Raw genomic sequence first — 8,721 nt, 5'->3', positions numbered from 1 at the left:
TTTAGTGAGCCTTGTAATTCAGGCTGTTTTAGATCTGAAGAAACTCAATTTGTGATTCTAAGCAGCCAAATTGATTTTTCAAAAATCAAGCATTATCTCACATATTTTTTTAAAAAGATTTTATTTATTTGACAGAGAGAGACACAGCAAGAGAGGGAACACAAGCAGGGGGAGTGGGAGAGGGAGAAGCAGGCTTCCTGTTGAGCAGGGAGACTGACGCGGGACTCGATCCCAGGACCCCGGGATCACGACCTGAGCCGAAGGCAGACGCTTAACCGACTGAGCCACCCAGGCGCCCCTATCTCACATATTTTATTCACAGGTATGGTTCCAGATCTCTTATGTAGTTGACTTTTAAGTTATGCAGAGTCTTAAAAAATTGCTTTAAATGCACAACAGATTGGAAAAACAATTCCATTTTTGGGGGGAGGAATATAAGTTTTAGTTTCTACTTTACAATGTTTGCATACAACTAGCTATAGAACCAACATTACACCCAATTTTGTACTTGTAATATCACAAGGAACTTACAAGCAAACTCTCAACAAAGGGACTGAACCACTGTAGATCATTTGTTGAGCTGCGCTGACAGCTGGGAATCATTAACAAGAAAGATTTTCTGCCCTTAATTCAGTTGTAATTATCATACACAAAAAGTTACAATCAGAGGCTAAATGTCATCCCTGCATCAACAATCTTGAGAATTTCTATAACTTTCAATCAGTTTTCAGATTCCAAATGAGAAATCCCAGATTACCCAGAGTAGAGGAGACCAGAGTAAAGGAGGTACAGTCCTTACCTACATACACTACACAGAAGGCTTAGACCACAAAAAACTGCTTTCCGACATATATGTTTTTTAAATAGCTAACTCTGCAACATTTTCCCCAAGAGTTGCTTTTCTGGGCTTTGTGCGTCAGTTATTTTTCTTCATGGGTACAGCAGTGTTTTGCAATTATTGGCCATCTTTTACTCCTGATTTCCCTTGTAGAAGATTGATTAGCACAATCAGTCACTGGAAAGCAATTTTCATCACCAAAGGCAGCTTCTTTTCTCTACTGATTAGCAGCCCTGCTGCAAGTTACTCAGTAGAAATAGATAATCCACAAGAACACTGCCAGACGAACATTCTGATAAGAAACAGAGGGTTGAACCTGAATATTGCTGACAGTATCCCAGGTAGACACATGATCAATGAAGGCTTGCTGCCTCTTGTTTTTGTGATACTCCTCTTTTATTTCGAGAACTGGGCCTTCAGGACTGGTTTTTGTTTTCTCACTTCCGTATGAATCTGTGCGTCTTTGAAGACACACATCTGCCCGTGATCTGTGTGAAGAGAGGGAGGATGCCTATCACATATCACTATCACAAACTGATGATTTCTTATTTCTGTATGTATTCTGTCAGCCACACTAAATGCAGTTATCTGTCTGAAGGAATAAGTCAAATGAAATTCAAGTGAACCAGATAATTGTTTATTCCTTTAAATGATGTCCTGTTACGTAATAAATATTAGGTCTTCATTTTAGGGAGGAAAAATGTGTGTTGTCAGAAGGAGGAAAGAGGAAGTTCAACAGTTGTATCCTCTGATTCTGGATTACTGGATTTACTGATTCTGGATGTACGTATTAGTAGTAGGCCATAATAGCTGTGTGGCTTTGGGCAAGTGAATTAACATTTCTGAATCTCCATTCTCTCGTCTGTAAAATGAGCGCAACCTTGTTCAGCATTTGAGGTAATGTATAAAAAAAAAAAAGCCCAACTCATAGTAGCTTCTCACTAAATGACAGCTTTTTATTACCTGCATCTATATCTATCTACCTATTTATTTAGGCATCTAGATAGGTAGGAAGATCAAATAACATAGAAGACTAAGTTGGAGCTGTACTTCTCAGTCATTACCTGGAGGTGAAAGAGGTAGAGAATCCTCATCTAAACATTTAACTTGAACAGAGTTTTAGCTCACACGGTTCTGAAATACCAAGTTGCCCAAACAGTGCTGCATCAGATGAAAAAACAATTTGGCCATCCAAATCCAGATGGAGAGCCATTTCATTTTTTAAACTTTAGTCTCTAAAGAAATGGCCATGTATGTTTACATAGACTCTTTCCAAAATTAGATCTAATTTGTGTAATATGTCCCCAATCATAACATCTTCTAGATTTATTTATTTTTTTAAAGATTTATTTATTTGAGAGAGCGAGAATGAGAGAGAGAGAGAGTACATGAGAGAGGGGAGGGTCAGAGGGAGAAGCAGGCTCCTCACTAAGCTGGGAGCCCAATGCCGGACTCGATCCCAGAACTCTGGGATCATGACCTGAGCCGAAGGCAGTCGCTTAACCAACTGAGCCACCCAGTCGCCCACATCTTCTAGATTTATGAAAATAAATGCCATCCACTGTTGTTTTTGGATCTATTCTTCATAAACTACAGAGTGATCTCCTTAAAATGTCAAGTGGATCATGCTAACACCTCCCCAGAACTTTTCAAGCATTTCCCGTTATACCGAAAATACTATTTTGAATCCTTTGGGAGCTGACCTTTGCCTTCCTCTGCACACTCTGTGCTCATTGCCCGGCCAACGATCTGTCTATACTACTCCCTCCTGACTTTCTTTCCTTCCTTCCAACACCCAAAGTTCTTACCTTAGGGACTTGCTGCATCTTCCTCTTTGCCCTTTCCATACCTGGCTTCCTCTCATCCTTGAGGACATGCTGTACATGATTACTTTTCAGAGAGGCCTTCCTTGAGTTTTCATTTGAAATTAGGTTCCCTGTACACTTTAACATTAAAATTCACACTTTATACCGCAGTCCTCATGGCTCTTCTCTGTGTCTACTTATGTGATAACGTGTTTCCTCAAGACAAGTAAATATGTCTGCATATGGGCTTTATCTGTTTCACTCAACACAGTGTCCTTAGAGCTGAGCACAGTGCCAACATTTCTCAAAACAGATGAATTAATGCTGTCACAACTCTCCTTTAAATAGACAGGACAAATTCAGTCAATGGATCTTTTAAAAAATAAATATATATTTCTCCCCTTCCTAGGGTCTCCTGTCCATATGGCTTTGTTTTGGTATTTTTCTTGTTCAGGTGGTTATAAATGGTTGTTATAGAAATTGATATTAATAATCTCTGAAATGTTTTCTATAATAGAGTAAGAAAATAATGTCATTAGGGGAATATAGTTTAATTGATGAGTAGAGGAATTCAGGAAATGTCAAGAGGCCAGAGTGCTACTTGGGGTTGTGGAATCGGGGAGAAATCTCCTATACCTAGGTGATCAATGGATTCGAAGGATAAGTATATCCAACATGCAATTTAAATTTACTTGATATACCATGCTTATACATTATTCAATAGAATGCTGTTTAAAATCATATCCTATTCACTTTTGACTTGGGGCCTCAAAGAGTAGAGTATGCGTCTCATATTAAGTTTTCCCTTAGGGTAGAGGAAAATGAACAGTCCTGAGACACAAAGTAGAGGATAAGAATTAATTTAAGGCAGACAACCAGAGCTGGAGATTTCCCTCTTCTCTAACACCTCTACCAGGAATTTACAAAAATCCTTGATGGGACATTGGACTATCTCCAACGAGTTGAAACCAATATTATGTAGATTTTTTTTGAAGGCTCTAGACTGTGTCTCTAACAAAGAGCTTAGGGTTGTTAAGCTTAAAGGCATCATATAGTTGATCCAGGGCTACAGGTATAACTTCTTAAAAATAAGCTTCAGATATTGATGTTAGTAATATTCTCTAGGAATTATTCAATGATTCGGCTAACACTGTGTCATCTCTGCCATAAAATATCCCATAAGCCCATTAAAACATATGTAAAAAATCACTTTGGTTCTTAATGCTTTACTGTAAATTATTATAACATTTTGTAAACTGTAACTTAAAAAGTAGTATATGTATGCAATGGGATAGACAATAAAATACTTTTGAATTGCACACACACACATATACACTCAATAGATGGAGATAGAGATATACACATATCTATATATGCATATATACAGTATATTTTGTCTATATCAAAATATATCTAGTGGACATATTACAAATGATTTCCCAAGATAACTTCTAAATGTATAGATAGTAAAACCTATCATTAAACTTATCTAACTATTTAAAATAAAATCTAAATCTCTAGCTCTTTAATGTTTGTTCTAAATTAATAACTCCAAGCTATTATTTTTATGTTCTTAACATTGAAAATATATACTTTTGTCACAGAAAATTAGAAATACTGAGCACAGTTAAATATATTCACAATCCCAATTCCTTTAATGCTAAACATTTAGCATATTTCATCCCTGAATTTCTCTCTGTAAGCTTGGTATTAGTTGTTGCTCCCTCCTCCCCCCTCCCTCCCTCCTTTCTTTCTTTCTTTCTTTCTTTCTTTCTTTCTTTCTTTCTTTCTTTCTTTCTTTCTTTCTTTCTTTCCTCCAAATTTGTTATCTTTAAAATGTGTTTTTAATGAGGGAATATATCTTCTGTTTACAATATAGTTCCCGAAAAATAAAAGGAGTCTAGATACTTCAAGGCAGAACAAACTCCACTCATGAGATACTACATACATCATTTGAAAGCAACAATCTGATCTCTAGGTTATGAAAACTAGAATTAAAAAGTCACTACACAGAAAATGTCCAACTTTCCTGCTTGGCAAAGCTTGGGTGCAATTACGTGAAATGTTTAATAAGCTGAATTTTCCCCATTGTGTCTACAAAATGACAATACTGAAATCTGTGCCTGGCAGTTTCGATCTAAATCCATAGCTACACAAAATACCAGATACTGCATTATACCTGTTAGTATGACAATATTTTCTTAGGGAGTGGGAGGGAAGACAAAGTGACTACCAAGAACTAAAATGTGGGAAGAAGAAATAGTGTCTACTAGATAGCATAAATTAGCGGGGAAAAGAAAGTCTCAGTGCATCTCCTAAGGGTGTTAAGACTATACACCAACTTTGGAACATTAATTTAGAAAGATAGAGGAAGGGGCGCCTGGGTGACTCAGTTGGTTAAGTGTCTGCCTTTGGCTTAGGTCATGGTCTCAGGTCATGATCTCAGGGTCCTGGGATGGAGCCCTGCATCAGGCTCCCTGCTTGGTGGGGAGCCTGCTTGTCCCTCTCCCTCTGCCCCTCCCCCTGCTCATGCTCGCTCTCTCTCTTTCTCTGTCTGAAATGAATAAATAAAATCTTTAAAAAATTAAAAAAGAGAAAGAGGAAGGGTTTGAATAATTGCAATTTAACATGAGAAGTGCATATATGATAGTATAGAGCTCAATGGAAGATTCATAAAACATGTTTGGGAAAATCTGTTAGTTTTCTTTGTCCAGATTAAGAAAGAGTAACTAGGTTTATCAATATCTGACATCCTTCATATACTGTTGTTAGCAAATTAATAATAGCACTCCTGCCTCTGCACTTACTAATTAGGACTTTTGAACAAATGTGGATTAGCCCAGTGAGGGAGGTCACCAAATAAACCTAAACCTTTTCTTTTTCAGTCCTGTTAAACTTGTCCACTCTATTCTCTTTTTTAGCACTTGAAGACAACTGGTTGAGTTGGCAGATACTGTTTATGGATCCCTGAAGTTGTTGACAGGTAAATCTCAATTTTATTGAATCCTTGATAGTAGGAATGGGATTTGCAGGCTGACCGAGGATATTGGAAAGGTCCATACTAGGGGTTTTCTGAGGGGCCAACAGAGAAGCCCCTTAGTTTCTAGTTGAGTTGTAATTTTCTTCATATAAAGTTGTTCATTTATTTCTGTTTTCTCATGTCCACTCAAAACAAGACTGTTAGCTTCTTTACTTGTTTCATTTTCTTCTGTTTTGGTTTTCTTGGGGTGCTCTTCTTTATTTAGTGAGGATGTCCTCTTGACTCCTACTATAGGATTAGGTCATTTTGCTGCTACATTCCTTGAAGGTCTAGGTGGTGGTTGGTTTACAAGACATGTTGAAGAATGAACTCTAGGGACTGTAGGCTTTGGTCATGGAGAAATGGTTGGTTGTGTGGCCCTTTGCGACATGCTTATACTCAATGTACCCCCTCAACTTTCACTGGCATTTACTTGTGGAACAGAAACTTCACTAGCCTGTGTGTTGGTCACACATGTTGTTGTTACAATTGGAGCAGGACTGTTACTGTCCCAGGAGGTGTCAGAACAAGTTACTGGACCCATCTTCAGAGCACTAGAAGGTTAAGGCATAGGCATGAAGTTATCACTGTCCACTGAGAAGTAGAGGCTGCAGTCACTCAGACATGTCAATCTGACCACCTTCTGTTGAATGATTTTCCCTTTTCTGAGGCCCATGATTAGGTAGTTGTTGAAGTTGATTTGTTTGGACATGCGCTACAGCAACTTTCACATAAACTTCAAATAGTTTGCTACTTATTGCATGCCTATAAACTGTATCTGTGAAAGACTGAATATCACAGGGGAAAGTAACATTGAAGCTATCAGTTTTTTGTTTTTTTAGACACTAAGTCAGTCACCTCTACTGTGTGAAATTCTTTCGTATTCTTTCTCATTCTCCTTTTAATTCTTATTGTGGATCAGTTTTCTCCTGGCCCCTGGATGAAATTCCTACATGCCCTCTAGTTTTTCCAGTCCCTCCTAAACAATGATAAAAAAAAAATTAATCTCTTTAAAGCACTGACAAGTTCAATTTCATCTCATAATGACTTAACTCCAATCTAGTGTAGTGGTATTTCAACTGCCAAACTTATTTAAAGTTTTCTCCCTCCTAAGCACAGAGTTTCTTGAGTATTGGAAGCCTATAACAGGAAAGGACAGAACTAGTAGTATCTTCTCTTTGTTGTTTGCTGATTACTATATGGCTGACCCCAGGGCAATGGTGAAAAGGACATGAGCTTAAGTGGCTAGACCAGTTGGAATCTGGTGTTGGGGCACTTTGGTGATAGTAGTTTTCCAATGATGCCTCTTCCCTTCCCAAGGGGTACATTTACAGGGTCCTTAGCAATATTCCTATTGGAGACCCCCCACTGCAACTCCTTGGTGGGAGGAATGCCTTTTGTCTGGCTGGCTATATCCACCTTCACCCTTGGCCTTTAGGCTTTCAGTTATTTATAATTGGGGTCCCTACCTATCTCCAATCAGTCATCTGGGTCCAAGTTAATATTGGTAAAACCCAGATTGGATCCCTTTTTTTCTGAGTTCATATTTGGTCCCCAGGAACCTGCACCTCTGCTCAACCTCTGTTGGAAGAGGAACTGGCTCCTGGGGCAGTCCTCTCCTCTGCCGGGAGCGAGAGGCCGTGCCAGCCGTAGAGCTTGCCTTTAGTACTAGTAGACAGATGTCAGAGCTGGTCCTCTTGTTCCTCGAGCTCTTGGAAAACATACTTGAAGATTTTCTTATAGATCTCAAAGCTCCTCTCAGTTAAGGTGAGGGAAGGTGGAGCACAGCATGATTAAATATTTCTTGAAATAAATCCTCTCACCACTACACCCCCACCCCCCGCACACTTCCACCAGAGTGGGTAAGGTGAAAAAGAAAATACCAAGTGTTAGTAAATATGGGAAGCTACTGGAACTTTCATACACTACTGGTATAAGTATAGATTGGTATAGTAACTAGAAAATGCTTTGGCATTATATACTCTAGCTGAACATATCTATTCTCTATGACTTAGCAATTCCACTCTTGAGGCATATATCGAGCAGATATGCATGCATATGTTCAACAAAAGTATGTGCATAGAAGCTTTATGTTCTACATACATACACAACTGCACACACCAATATATCAAAAACACAATATTGAGCAGATGAAGCCAGGCACAAGAGTATATATACTGTATGACACTACATAAAATCCTTGACATAGGTCAAGTTACTCTATGTTATGTTGACAGTCAAGAAGGGTGAGGTGATTGGCTGGAAGAAGCTTGAAGGAAGGATTCGCGGTGCGGGTAATATTCTGTTTCCTGATCTGATGCTAGCATTCTGGGCAAACTGAGTTTCATAAAATTTTATTGAGCTGAACACTTAACAATACATGCACTTTTCTTTCAGATATAATACTTGAGTAAGAATTATAAAGCAAAACAAAACCAAAACAAGCCAACAAAAATAAAATTAACTGTCTTGACTTTCTAATCTCACCCTTTTCTCTGAACTGCAGATAGGTGGTCCGTTAATTGTGTCACACTCAGCATTGGGCCACCCTCTTTGCGAATCCTGCATAGATGAGCCAGCCCCTTGGCTTAGATTGCATGGTTACCAGGCAACTATTGTTCTCTTCTCAGCCTTTGTGGCCTCTTTCTGAGACTACAGGAAGAACTGCATTTATCATCCTGTGACATAAATGCTATGCTTGGTACAAAGCTATCAGAAACTTGGGGACCCAAACGAAGGCTCTGCACATGCTCATTGGCACGTACTGTAGGTCACAAGGTGCCCAAAGCCTTAAAACAAGAAAACCTTGCCAAATGGGACCCAAAGTGACAATGTTTCTACATTAGCCTCAAGGGTCACAATTCCAGACTCATTCTGCCCAGATCTTTTGCTAATATCTCTATTAATTCACATGGGATATGGATCGACACAGTGATGAAACAATTGGGAGGACTTTGTGGAAAATGTGTCAGAAGGGAAAAGAGATTTACGCCGTTAGTCTTTGTTAATTCTTTTATCATGTTGCAGGCAGGGTCTCTGAAATGAGCAAATATTTAAGG

At 38.7% G+C, this 8,721-nt stretch overlaps 1 pseudogene; it reads right to left on the bottom strand.

The window, feature by feature from the left end:
* Positions 1–5,508: 5,508 nt before the first annotated feature.
* Positions 5,509–6,556, bottom strand: LOC112812939 (poly(A) polymerase alpha pseudogene; annotated as a pseudogene).
* Between the last annotated feature and the right edge of the window lie 2,165 nt (positions 6,557–8,721).

The sequence above is a fragment of the Callorhinus ursinus genome, unplaced genomic scaffold (assembly GCF_003265705.2).
Source record: "Callorhinus ursinus isolate GAN/ISIS: 27379988/994484 unplaced genomic scaffold, GSC_fseal_2.0 scaffold16, whole genome shotgun sequence".
NCBI lineage: Eukaryota > Metazoa > Chordata > Mammalia > Carnivora > Otariidae > Callorhinus > Callorhinus ursinus.
This window is presented reverse-complemented; position numbering and strand designations above follow the sequence as displayed.